This window comes from Serinus canaria, chromosome 13 (genome assembly GCF_022539315.1).
Source record: "Serinus canaria isolate serCan28SL12 chromosome 13, serCan2020, whole genome shotgun sequence".
Classification (NCBI taxonomy): Eukaryota; Metazoa; Chordata; class Aves; order Passeriformes; family Fringillidae; genus Serinus; species Serinus canaria.
In genome coordinates, this window is record NC_066327.1 from 7,691,298 (window position 1) to 7,705,809 (window position 14,512).

The 14,512-nt window shown below is 42.9% G+C and overlaps 1 long non-coding RNA gene across 1 annotated transcript in view; it reads left to right on the forward strand.

Annotated features, from left to right (window-relative positions):
* The first annotated feature begins 6,748 nt into the window (after positions 1 to 6,748).
* Positions 6,749 to 14,512, forward strand: part of LOC127060107 (uncharacterized) — a 38,842-nt gene continuing 31,078 nt past the window's right edge. The window contains exon 1 of the long non-coding RNA XR_007778739.1: positions 6,749 to 6,835. This is a non-coding gene — a long non-coding RNA (uncharacterized LOC127060107). The remainder of the gene's footprint in view (positions 6,836 to 14,512) is intronic.

Consider the following 14,512-nt stretch of genomic DNA (forward strand, 5'->3'; position numbering starts at 1 on the left):
TACTTGCTAGAGCTTTAATTTTTCTGTTAAACATTCACAACTGATTGAAAAAAGAGGCCTTGCATTGTCCAGACAGAGACTTGCTGAGCTCAAGTTGTTAATAATACTGAAATGAGAATCTAGACCTGTGACTAAGCTTTGTGTGAATACTTAGTGCAGGTAGCTATAGAAACTGCAATATTTTTTTCCTAAAAGCTTTGTAGACCCAGCACAGCAGAGCTCAATAGCTGCTCTCTAATCTCCCAGGGCCCTCCCTCCTTTGCTTGCCATGAATTTTGTGGTTGCTGGCTGTCTGTTCAGAATATCTCATTGTTGACCTCCAGTTTTCTTAGTAAATGCCTCAGCATAACATAAACTTGGGAAATAAGGAGTTTTGCTTTATAACAAAGTATTCAATGTATGACAGTCTTGCAGATGTGAAGTGATGATGAGCCAAAGCCACAGTCTCTGGTTGGAGCACTCTGGGTTTCAGGGGAAGGAAGAGGAGCCTACTTAGACTTTGTCGACGTGGTATGTTGACAGATAAAGTTCACATCAGGACTCTGGCCAAAAACTGCACATCCCACTTCTGAAATAGCATAGTTGGCTGGGAAATACCATTGTTAACTGTGTGTTATCATACTGAACTTGTAAAGATAATTTTACTTGCTTGTTTTCTCTCACACAAACCCTATTGTGTCTCCTCAGTTGTTTTTAACCTTTCTCGCACCTAAAGTAGGAGGCAATGAGTGTGGATGCTGAACTGTTTGAATGCCCAGCTGCTTTTGGTGCTTTATGCAGGATTTGCTTACTGCTAATCTGATCTGAAGAGTAATAGATAATAAATATTATCATTTGAGAGAAAAGAGCATATGTGGCTTTTGAGATTCAATACCTTCCCAAGCATATTTGTGTAGCCTGTCACATTATACTCCCTATAATGTGAATTATAGGGAGTATAATGTGACAGGCTACACAAATATCATTGCAGAAGATGAACAGCATATGGCAGTCAGCTTAAATTTAAGCCTGAATTTATTTAAGGGATCGTTCTTAGACCTAAAACAAAGAAGTTTCAAATGCGGGAGCAAATCAGCCTTTCTGCATATAGGCACAGGGAGTTCCTGACAGCAGATTACTAGTGAGGGAAGTACTTAGGGCTCTCTTGTTGAGACTGCAGTGTTTTTTCTCCTGACATCATGTATGCTCTTCTTTATTTCACAGGGTTTAAGTACTTAGCACAGACACTGCAGAGGCTGACTCTGGACCAGTGGCTACCAGTCACTTTCAAGTGCTTTGGAACTTTTCTGGACATATCTAGTGGAATTAGCTGGAAATGAGGTCTGCAGAGTGCTGCTCTGCATGACAGATACTGGTGAAGGCAGACACCATATGAGTTCTTATGGAAAGGTGGTTTCTTATCTTCTGTAGATGTTGTAGTCATAGGAAGAACAACCACCCCCAGCCCATGCTAGTAGTCCGCATTCTGGCCTGAGTGCTGGTTAGGTGGATATAAACTGCATCACTGAGCAGTTGTGCAGCCCTTCAGCTTGGTTGGGAAATGACCCCAAATATTCATGTTCAGCTGAACAGACTCAGTGAACTGCTTATCATTTTTTTGTTTGCATTAGAAATTACTTGTCTTTCCTGTTACAGTAGAACAGCATGTGAAAACCATGAATCATCTTAGATGGAAAAGCTGGAATCCAGGGTCAAATGTGTAGTGGGAGTTTTGAAAGGGTCTGGCTGGGATCGACATGGGAAGCTGTGCAAGCCCTGGCAAAGAGCAGTTGGCATACTCTGCTCAGAGGGGAACCACATTTGTGTTATACAAGACAGTTCTGTACCTTGGCTGAGCTGTGAACTGTCTAATTCAGGAAGAGGAAGGGTCCTTTTTCAGTGATGCTAAGTTGTCTTTGAGGTGAGGGTGGTGCATGTGTAAAAGGCCTCCTAGGATCTAGCTGTCCTCCAAGCCCCTTCTTTCTGTTCTTCCTGCACCCTGAGATGGTGCTGGGGTAGCTCAGCACAGCAGGTGACCTGTCACTAAAGGCAGGCAGTTCATGCCCAAAACTTACCTCTGCTTGGTAAGGATTTCCCCAAGGACAGACTTTGTTTGCAAAGCCCTGGGAGAAATGCCCCCCAGGTATTCTCCAGCTTTCAGAGAAGCCCTTAGCTGGAGCATTGCACATCAGGATGCTTCTTCTGAAATTCCTGATGAGGCCTTGAGAGAACGTCAAGGATAAAACCAAACTGCTTAATGTTAGGATCAGCTGGGTCAAAACTCACACAGAGTAAGAATTATTTTTCCTTGGAATCTGTTTTTCTCTCATGCTCTAAGGCCTCTCAGCTGTATCAGCAATATGTAGGGAAGTGGGGGTCATGGTGCCCTGAGTTCTGACAGCACCTTGCTGTGTAAGGGCACGTGTAAGCAGAGTGTGATCCATGCTGGGGGCATGGAGAGAAAGGAGCAGCAATTTGAGTTTCCAGCTGCTGGGGCAGATGGGCAGTGGCACCTGCAGGGATGTGGTGTGCTGGTGGGCAGCCCCATGGCTGCAGCTTGTAGCTCACATTAAATTCCCCCCCGCAGTGTGTTCTGCTGTGGATCTTTGTGCAGCCCGGCTACCAAAAGCAGGTGATGATGAGCAGCATCAGTGTAGCTGGTGATTGCTGGCCAAGAAGAGTATGGGTGAAGCTATTTGGTGGTGTGTTGTTTTGAGCTAGAAATATACTTTATCAGATGTTTTGCATCAAGATTTGGGTCAAAAAAAGCAGGCCTCTTGTCCTGATTTAAAGGACAGGTGTCTGCTAAGGAAGGCAGGAACCTCTGTTGGAATAGAAAATGTGACACTCTTCCCTCTAAGTTATTATAACTTTGAAGTTAAGGGGCTTTCAGGCAAAGCTATGGGAAAGCAATAACAGCTCTTTGCTAGTGTGTGTGTATAAGAAGGCAAACCAAGGGCGGCAGCCGCAGCCGCCCTAGACAAGAGCAGGAGCCCGCGGCTTCCTCTGGGCCTAGGGCTGTCCCGCACTGCAGTTCCGGGCACGGCCAGCAGGGGCGCTGCTGGCTCCCAGCCGGGGCAGTGATTCCCCCGCGCTGCAGCTGCTGAGGCCTGAGCAAGGCGTGAAATGATGCAGGAGTGAGCTGGGGGAACACCAGCATGGCCCTGTGTGATTGCTGGTTGTTCAGGACATTGGGTACTCCATCACTAATTATGGCTTCAGAGGATATTGCTGTCAGAGTCCATATTTGCAACGGTGATGGAAGATTGATGTATCCCATTGCACATTCAGACCTGATGAGACCTAATGAACTTTCTACGTTTTCTCTGCTTGTCTGGGCTGGGGTAGAGTGACTCACCCACCGAGGTTCAGCAATCCTGTGACCACATCCATTTGTAGACCTGGATGAAGTCTCCAAGTGATTCATCGCCTGGAAGAGGAGCTGCCTGATCCTGGCACTTATCCCATCCTCTGCAGAAGATGGATTGCATCCATGAGGCTCCTTCCCTGGAGCAGATGTGTGGAATTTGATACAAGAGTGGCAGCTGCAGTCAGCTGTGAGCATTATCCACCTGCATTCCAGGTGTGCAGCAGCCCCAGTGGCATCACTGAGCCCTCTGTGAAGGGTGCAGCCACTGCTGCTGCACCCTGGGCAGACTGGCAGTGAAAGCTCACCTCCTCCTGCTACAGTATGGTTTTCCTTGTCTGTGCACTGATTTCCTCCGCTTTGAGTAGGCACAGACAAGTGAAATGTTTCTGACTCAGTGAGGTTTGGGAATCTGTGAGCCTTAGTACCATCTGTGGCCTTAGGCTGTCACTTCCTAACAAATGTTAATTTAGTCATGCTCTCCTCTCAAACTCAGGTTTGTAGCTCAGTAAGATGAGCATCTGAGTTGTTATATGCTCCCAGCTTTGAATCTTCCTTCCCACAAGAGCTTCCCTGTGACTGCACTGCCCAGGAAAGAAGAGCACTGACAAAAAAGCCCTTTGAGTCAGAAGCTTTGCACAGGCTGCATTGCTGTGGTTTTCATCTCTGTGTTTTGCTCTGAGTAAATGATAGCTTGGATTTTCAAGACAATTAGCCTGGGTTTACACACAGGAAAGAGGAAATGGCAAGCTGGAGTTGGTTTTGAAGCAGTACAGAGGAAACATTTGTAGAGCTTTGGGTGAGCATGGGGAGCAGCCATGGACTGCAGCCTTGGTGAGCAGAACCACATCTTGTAGCACCAAGTTACATTACAGCAGTGTGTGATTGCCCAAGGACTGATCAGAATGTCAGTCTAATGTGCTGAGGATTGACCAGAACCCCAGATGGCAGCACTCCCAGGAGTGGAATCAGAGCTAATGGAACCTTTTGCAGGGATGGCCAAGAAATCCTTTTCTCAATGAAAGGATTTACCCAGCCAAGCTTGTGTTATCAGAAAAACTTCCTGAGCTATTGATGCATAACAGCCCCCCTTTAGCAGGACACTTGAGCTATCCAAATTCTGTTTGTAAAATTACAGTGAGTTTGCAGTTTGGGTTTAATCCTAGGGAAATAATAACTCGGGAAATTTTTCAAAGACAGCAGTGATGAACATTTTCCTTCGACCAGGCTGGACCATGGCTGGCTCTGAAGCCACCCCTGAGGTGTCCCCTGCTTGTCCTCTGGATGTGCCACCACCTCGTGCTCAGGCTGCCACGTAGCTGCAGGCGTGGCTGGAGAGCCGTGTGGGGAACTGGGAGGCTGATCCTGGCAGCTGGGCCAGCTGCTGGCCAGAGCCACCAGAATCGTGTGAGAAGGAGCATTTGGAGCTTGGGAGGGAGAAATTAATGGAATCATTTGGCTGGAAGGGACCTGCAGCAATTATCTAGGCCAACTGCTTGGCCAGTCCAGGACTGAGTTGTTTCCTAGAAACCAACTTTCCTTTATTAAAAGCATATTTGTTTAAAAAATCCCCAAACAAAATCAAAAAACCAAGAAACCAAAAAACAGTTTAAAAATATGCCAAGTGTTATTAAAACAAACTCCTTTTTAATAAAATGCTGAATTCTCACTTGTGAGTGATGCTTATCCCTTAAGTGCTTTGAGGAGCCTGTGCAGTGCTTGGCAGTGGGAGCAGTGGGCAGCTTGTTGTGGTGGCCCTGAGCCACAGCTGGGTGAAAGGACAAAGTGATTGTTGTGGATTCCAAAACTGAAAAAAAGTCATTTTCCACAGAACAAGATAAACTATCAAATAGTTGTGCTCAGTCTACACAGTAAGTTGATGCAATATCCTTTGGAGAGGGGCAGAAGAAAACAATGCCCTTGTTTCCTTAACATGTTACCTGGAGTAAATACAGGATATTTTACACTTCCAGAAGCTTTTATAACTCACAGGGGGTTTCCTTGAGCTGAAGAGGGTGTGGGTGGGATCTGAGGCACCTTGCAGTGGAAGCACACCTGGCACCTCTGTTATTCAGCACATCAAAGCAAGGCAGAGTGGTACCTAAGGAGTCTACTTTGAGAGCACTGCTCACCTGCCTTTGGACCTTGTGGTTGGCTTGGTTTGTTACCAACAAAACAATTTTTAACCCTTCTAACAAAAGTAAAGAATTCAGAGACAAAGTGGTGTGGTGCAAAGGAGCTTTCCATGGGGCTGACAGAGGAAGCTCTGCTCTTCTCCAAGAGCTTGGTCCTGTCCTTTCCCAGTCCTGCTGTTTGCTGCAGGCTGGTAGCTCTGTTTCTAAGCTAGGCCAGGGTTTACACGTAAAAACTGGAACTAATATTTCATTAAAATGGGGTGGAAATTAAAATGAAATTTTACTATCAAGAGCTGTTGTTTTGTTAGCACAATATTGATCTGCACCAGGTGTGAAAAAGCACCTGTACAAACTGCTCAGAGCCAGTCTTGATGCTTGTTAAAGCTGGGCCTGGTGGTGGTGATGTTTTAAGGGAGAGCAGCTGTGCAGATTCTGCAGGTATCAATCGTTGGGCAAAGCTTTCCACCTGATCATCACCTCCAGGTGTGTAACTACCTGCCATGGACATTGTTAAATGGTTAAATGGATCAACTACAGCTTAAACTGTCTTGCAAGTAATTAATCTTGGTTCTGGGGCTACTGATCAGTGCTCAGTTTTACATTTTAATGCCTTTTCACTTAACTGAAGAGGAGCTGCTGTAACTGGAAAGCCACACTGGCAGAAGAGCTGCTTGGTATGGATGTATTCTCTAGAACTGAGAGGCTCAGTGAGTAACAACTGGATAAAGGAGGTTTATGATGATTGATTTGAATCCTGTTGAGATCACAGAACGAGAAGCTCCTCTGAGCTCCGGGAAATCATGTTCTACTTTCTGCTGGATTGGATTCCAGTCTGCAAACCAGACCTGGCATTGTGGGCCTGTGCCTGCCCTGCATTCACAGCCTGGCAGGGGATAGGAACCAGGTGGATACTGCAGCAAAGATCTCCTGCTCTCGGCTGTGTGGTGTGGGGAGGCAGGACCCATGCCTGGGATGCTGAGTACTTCATCCAGCGTTATCCATCCCCAACCTTCCACCAGCACTCCATTCATGTCAAAAACTGAAGTAAGTGTGTGTTTAATTTTGGCTTATGTGCTTTTGGGGAATGAATTCTGGATGGGGCAGGAAGTGGGGGTGCAGTGATGACCACTGCCTGTGCTCAGCTCCCACCACATCAACCACAGCCTTATCTCACCCCTCCATCTCAGGGAGGGAGGTCTCAGTCTATCACACCTCTTTCTGTTTTGTTTTCTACCTTCCCTTATAACTTTTCTAAAGCTAAAACTCCTTTTAAACCTCTTCCATTGCACACTGCCAATGATCACAGCTGACTCTGTTCTGAGTAACACCTTGGCAAGAAAAAAGGAGCAATAAGGTAAGCTTATTCTTGTGGTGTACTTTGGAAATTACCAGACACATCCAGTAGCCTTCTGGCCACCAGAAAAAATTATTTGTTCCTCTGGCTCTAGCTGTTGTATTTTTTCCACAGTTTATTTGAAATATGCAATTTTTTGAGAGTAACATATAAGCTTAGGAAGAGCAACCATTTTTGTGATATGTTTGTATTTGCCAGCAGGTTCTGGGGGAACTGTGACTTTTCAAGGCTAACGTGTCTGGATTTTTGTAGAGTGGATCCATGCTGACTCAGTAGGGAGGTGGATGGGATGTTCCTCCTGCTTCTCTGCAAGAAGAGAAGATCTGAGCAGGATTGCTCAGATCAGGAGAGAGAACAGGGATGATGCTGTTACAGATAGCAGAGGGAGGCAAGGATGGGGCTTTCCCGTTCTTTGTGTTGTTTGCTCATGGGAGGTGGTTAAAAGTGCACTCAGGTCCCTCCAGCATTCTGTCCTGCACTCTCAGTTTAGATCCTGTTGTGAGGGCAGAGAAGAAGCATTTAATTGCAAGTAATAAAAATTAAGACTCCTTGCATGTGAAGTGTATCACATAAAAAAGGCTTCAAGACATGCGAGCCCAGTCCTTATGGAAGTTATTAGAACACAGATTGTGCTGCTGCCAAGAACATTAGATCCAGATTTTTTTTTTTTCCATTGCCTTTGAGAGTATTTAGTGCATTGCACTTGAGAAGTTTCAAAGTCTGGATGAAGATTCAAATAACTTAGGAAATTGTATATAGAGAATTAGGGCTGGTTCAGGATTGTTTCTGACCAGAAGCAGATGGGGTTTCTGTAGGTCTTACATCTTTGGGAAATGAATTCTCTTATTCCTTTTACATAAGGTTACAGCCAATGATAACCAGACCAGACTGATCATCTATGGATTGCTGATGTGCTGTTAGCTCAAACAAATTATTTAATAATTGCCATTTCTTCCACTGACTTTTTTTAATATGAGCTTTTAAAATTATTTTCCATTCTGTCCTGTAGTTAGTTATATTATTGTTATTACTGTTATTGAAGGTTCTGCTGTCTTTTAATAAGATTATATTCTGTGTCTGCTCACAGCATTTGTGACTCAAGGATGTGGCTAACAGCTCTGTGTATCTTAAGACACAAGAAAAAGTTTCAAATATTTCAGCTATGGTAAACAGGTACTGTAGCCTCAGTGCCTGGTTTATTTCTGTACTCTGATAAAGTCATGGGGAGAATTTATGTGCTGAAGTTATCTGCCCATGTTTCATTTGGGTCAAATCCTCTGGGTTAAACTTGTGTGAGTCCTCTCATAACTTCACATTGATGGGTGATATCAAGGATCATTCTAAATTATGTGTCTTCTTGTTTCTATAGAAGCATTTGCATTAAGTATAGGCTCCATCAGAGTATTTTTAAAAGCTCTGCCCAGGTTTGGTTAGTTTATCATTATGCATACTCTGATACCTGAAAAAAGTATCAGGGTGCTGGTGTATAATTTTTAATGCTTGTTTATAAGCTTTACTTGGTTGCTTCACATTGTAAAACATGAGGAATAGCTAAGCATAGCTTTTACCTTGAGGACTTTATGTGAGAGGGCAACATGTGTGCAGGAAACATGCAAGATAAATGCATTCATAAAGGTAGTAAGGAAAATGCTGCTGCTGCCTACGCAGTTTGAAAGGCTGGATTTTAATTCTAATCTGGTTTCCTTTTCTGCATTTCCTTGATGCAAGGGCTGCAAGTAGATGTATGGAAAAATAAACATTTATATTGGAGGAGTGACCTGAATTCAAGAGTGGGTATAGTAAGAGTGTGAGTAGGTGAGTAGGGGTTTTTCCCTCTCTCTTTATGGACTTAAAAAACCAAAAATGAGTCATGCTGGGAGGGCTACAGGACTTTCTGATCAGGTCAGTGGAATACTAAGCCCAAATGCCATGCTTGGGATTTTAAAAGTTAAACTGAATTATATTAAGTTAAACCTTGGAGGAGCTGCTGGAGTAGGTGCTCAGTGGGAAAACCCAACTGTATCTCAGCCAACCTGACCACAGGCAGTAATAAAAAGATGTTCTCTGGCCAGAGCTCCTAAAAATCATGGACTCCTGCAGAATAAATACCTTCCTGATGATAATGTGGCTCTTCTGTTTATCATCCCAGTTCAAACACTGACTGATGCAGTATCTCTTATTCTGTGGGGTTTTGTGACACCCGTAGGGTGTGTTTGAACAAGGCCAGCTCCAGAAAATACAGTGGGCTGACTTGTTATTTCTCATAGGGTTGGTCATCTCTAGGGTTCATGAAACTGAATGAAGTGCTCTTCAATTTCTTTCTGTTTTTTAAACTGAGCTGTGCTTTGAAATGGTTGGGCAGGGGAAGGAGCTGCATACCCTTGAGGAAAACCCTGAGGCAAAGGTGAGATCACAGATACATAACATGAAATAGTGACTTTGAGAAAGAAACACACTAGGCTTAAAGCAAACCACTTTTAAACTGGGTATCTTCTAATATTTTTCAAGGTCCTCTGGCAGTTGAGGTGAGGCTGAATATATGAGCAAATTCATGGATTACTCAGCAGCTGCTCTGAGAGGAAGGCCAGGAGTTGGTTGCATTTACTGTATGTGCTGTGAGAAACTTCAGGACAGTAATTCAGCAGATTTGTTTCTTTGCGTAAGTCCCATCCTTTCTCACACAACCACAGAAACTCATCCTTTGTGAGGCTGTATGAGTATGGCCCTACAGAACACTGCTGCAATTCAGATCTTGTTGGGATCTCAGATGTTTTAGTAGACTTTGAGCTTTATCATTTTCAGTTTTCAAAGTTCTCTGTGATGTGGGGGTTTCCAGAGTGGTTATCTTGCCAGGATGCAAAAAGATATGCAGAGAGCTACAGCAAGACCTGTATGACCCCAGCACCACTGCTGTTTTAACTTGGAGATGCCAGATGGCTCAGGGCTTGCTGAGCATGGTAGAAAACTCCTTATGTTGGGACTGAAGCATGAAAATAGGACAGATATTTTTCTCCACATGCCTTATAAATGCTCTGTCTCTTTCTTTTACCACGATTTCATCAGCTGCAAAAATTAGTTCTGATGGTCCAGTCTAGATTGGATATTGGTTAGTGATCCAGACATGATGGGAAATGGTGCAAACCTTCTGGCTTGTGTGTATGAATTACAAGGTTTACATCTGTGATGATGTGTGCTGTCATAACAAGGAATTTCCATGGTTGTTAGTGACTTTAGTCAATTGGATCATGACCATTCCTTGTCCAAAGCTCACCGACCTTAGGTAGGCTGTGAGTGGTAGGGGTGAAGCATGTTCAGTGGTAGCAAAGGTCTAAGCTCCAAGGTAAGATTCATCTAGCAAACAGATATCTGTCATATTTCAGTGTTAGAAAACCAATTAATGACTCCATTATGTTTTATCACAGTAGTTTTGAATTTGGGTCCAGCCTTCTTCTGTGCTTAGAAGAGCTATGGATTTTTAACTGATGTTGGCTGGATTTGTTATTATACAAGCCAATTGTCTTTTGGCTCAATTTTATGGCAAATTGTAGTTCAATCTGTACTTAGAGAAGTCTAGGTTCCCCTCTCTTTTCTAACTGTGAGGACGCAACTCTTTAAATCTGTGGTGCCTCTGAATCCCATGGGAACAGATGTCAGCAACCCATGGGAGACCATCATCCATGGCCTTTTCTATCTGTTATCTTGGTGTTGTTAGTGCAGACTAGGAGTGCTGCTATTGCCATGACTAGAATTGGCCTTAACCACTACCTTGAGATAGTCTGCATTTTTTAAAACTTCTTCCCATTTAAGTCTCTACCTAAGACTCTTTCAAAGCAGAAAAGCAGCATTTGGCATCCAGTTTGTATTGACTTACGCAGAGCTGTGTGAGATCTTGTGAAAGGAATATTATGCTTAGTATCTTTTTAAGGCATGATATTCAGCACCAGTTTGGATCTAGTCATAACCTGTACAATTCTGTATAGTAAAAAAAGTGAAAAATTGAAAGCAAAGTCTGTTTAGTGCACTGAGACAAGACACTGCAGCCACAGTGGCACATGGAACCTCAAGGTTTATTAAGTTAGGCTCATGTTAAAGCTCATTGTAAAGCAGTGGAAACTAGAAGTATGAATTTTGTGCTCAGGGTAAAAGTACATGGAGTGATTGCTGTTGGGGCTCTTCAGCCTCCTTGGGGTTGTGCTGGATCTCCTGGTCTGTGGGTCAGTGTTTGGTTTTCTGTTCCTTTTGTGCAATCCCCACACATGTGGTATAAGGCTATAGTATATCCTTAAACCTAAAACTCTAGTGGCAGAAGACACTTCACATTTGATAACTGCACAAAATAAATGATGACACTTGGCCATGCTTGTTATACAAAGTTTTAATTCTGTGTACCCTTTTAATTTGCCTCATTGCCTTAGCCATCAAAATTGAAAATTAATTATCATCAGAATATTTGCATTAATTAGTAAAGGCTCTACTTTATAACAGCCCTATGTCCCCTCCCCTTCCCAGCCAGCCCCTCACTGCCTGGGCAGCTCTTCCCTAGCCCAAGGCTCGGTGGGATTTCCAGGGGTCATGGCATCTGCATGCGCCATCCAGGTACAAATCCAACTCACTTCTCCCAACACTCCTGCAGTCCAGCTTCTCATTGACCCATCTCAAGAATTCTTCCAGACTCTCTCTAAATTCTGAGAAATTAGTATTTGCCTTCTTTGAGCAGCTCTTCTTCTTGGATGAAGATTTCTAAGAGGAAAAAGGAGATACTGATGCATGAGTTACAGATGCTGCACATTCTGCCTCAGGTCACTGGGATGGAGGAGGATGTTGTCCTTCACACCCCCAAAACCATTTCACACAATTCTTAGAGATGACCAGTCATTAGCTATTTCTCTGTGACTTTCACAGTACAGCAGACTTTTCTGTGTTGATTTGGGAGGGCAGAGGAGTCATCTGCCAGTCAAAAAGGTCAAAAACATTTTTCTCACAATACCAGATCCTGGGGACTGTGAGGGACACTGGCTAGGTCCCCACACACTCCCAGCTGCAGCAGTGTGGATCACTTAGACACGGCTTATTCTGCAGCTGCAATAGATAGGAAATTGATGCTTATCTGGTTTTCTTCCTAAAGCCTGCTTCTCTATTGCAGGGGATTACCTAAACACAGTTATTGTTGGAAATTTAGCCACTGGTCCATGCAAACCAATCTTCTATCCCCTAATTTCTCTGTTTTTCTCTCTTTTGGATTAAAAATCCAATTCTTTCTCTGTAGTATTTCTGATATGGTTTTTCTGCTATTAATTGTCTTTTTCTTCCTGAAGGACAAGCTGTACAGGTCATTATTAATTGCACCTAATAGATAATCTTCATTACTGCAGGTCTAACTGAGCCATATTGATATGGTCTCTATAAGAATGAATTTGTGCATGGGAGAGAAAGCTTGATCTCCTTCCCTAGGGCTGTAGCTGGTTCAAAATTAAAAATGAGTGATCATTTCTTTGAAATATGAGAATGGTAAATCACCTGGTTTTAAAAACCCTGGATAAATGAATAACATCAAGAAAAAGTTTGAAACTCAAATCAAACAAATAGTAGAAGCTTACCTTCAAAACATTGCATTTTTTTTCTAGCTCTTCCATATCTTTCTCCACTCTTCTCATGCATGTCAAATTCTGAATCTTTTTTAGTTCATGAATAAATATTTCAGTGTTGCTATGTGCACAGTATGGTTTCTAGGAGAAAAAGGGAAAATATATAGAGTTCTTGTGCAACAAGAAAGCTCTTCTTTCTTAAAAGAACTGTTAATAAATCATGTAGAATATGCCATTTTTCTTTGGAAATTGAAACTTCTTTCATTCTTTTTAGGATTTCCTCTTTGCTTCCTTCTTGTCAGAAGTGTTATAAGGACAGTTTTCTTAACTATCATTGCTGGAAACCTTGAAATAAAAAGGGTCCAGTTTCTGTCAGTGGAGGATTTGACCACACTGGGAATTTGATTCGATTCCGTCTAAGTCAGACAGTGATTAATTTTGTCTTTGCTTTGGAAGTAGGACACTTAGGGGGAGCTACTTTAAACATTTTCTTTATATTGCCAGCCCTTTGAAGACCAGACTTTGCAATCACCAGCAGAAAATTCTCTGGAAAAATGTCAAAAAGAACTGATAAAAATTGAGTTACAGCGTGATTATCTTTAGGAGCAATTAGAATGGTTAGTAGCCAGGCTCTCATAATCTTTTAAAAATAGGTCATTGCATAAGTGTTTTGGGACACCACTTATATCTGCAACAATTACAGCTTGCTTTAAATGTCCTCAGACTTGCTATGCCAGAGATTACACTCCAAGCTCCCTTTGGAGACTCTTACTGAAAATAATAGAAGGGAAGCAACAGATTCTTACCTTCACGTGGAGCGGTGTGGAGAAGTTCTCCTGGAAAAAATGGAAATCTGTTAGTCACAAACTGGAACTCATCTCAAAAGTAAATCTGGTGTGAGGGAAGCGGGGAAATTATTTACTTTTATGCCTTCATTTTCATCTTCCAGCAAACAAAGCATTTCATCAACCAGTGAGTAACTAGCGTTCAACAGACGAGGCATCTCCTTATGAGTGAGAAAGTAACTGGACACCCCAGAACTCAACAGTAGCAAGAATACATGAGGATGCATTTTAAAGGTGTTAATTTGGGAGCTTGACCCCTTCTATCTGAAAAGGGCTTTGAATTCAAGCTCTTCTCTCTAGGCAGATAGGAAGCTGGCTTATATAGAGAAGATGAGTAAATGCAGGATGTGATTGCTATCTTATCTCATTCATAAATCATTCAAATCAGACAACAACAAGAGCTTGAGCAGATGAAATATCAGCATATCAGATTTGAGAAACTTCTGTGAATAAAGTTCTGGTAAATTTCCTAAAGCCTCTAACTTCAGAGCAATGCTTTAATGCAAGAAAAAGTGATGTGTAAGGGCATGAATATAGTAAAAGAAAAACAGAATAATAATAGAATTGTAGAATTATTTGGGTTTGAAGGATGTTAAAGCTCATCTTGTTCCAACCTCCTACCATGGCCAGGGACACCTTCCACTAGACCAGGTTGGTCAGAGCCCAATCCAGCCTGAACTTGGACACTTCCAGGGATGGGACAGCCACAGCTGCTCTGGGCAACCTGTGCCAGGGCCTCCCCCAACCTCACAGGGAAGAATTTCTTCCTAACATCCAATCTAACCCTGCCCTGTCAATTTGAAGCGATTCTCCTTTGTCCTATCAAGGAAGATATCTGAGGAAACTCGTAGTAATGCAGCCATGAAGGGGATTGCTTCCCCTCAGATAAGACTACATCTTATATTGCTGTAACTTTTTGCACTTCAACAACTTCAGCACCTCTGGAGCTAATATCAGCTAAAGATGGAGCCCACAGGACCAAATTAATCATCTACATCCCTTGCAAATCTGACTGCTTTTCTAGAGCAAATATCATCTCTTTGACCTGAAAACAATAAGCTGTTTGTTCATTGTGAGTGTGAGAGCTGGATTTTACCCTGAAATAATTAATTTGTATGATAAAACTGTGCAAATCTGCAGTCTCAGGTGGCAACTGCAGCTTCTCCTTCTCATGGGACAGAGAATTTTTGCTTCTTCATGAAACATTCCCCAAAGGTAATGAGGTGGTTAGTAAGTGACAAGAGGGG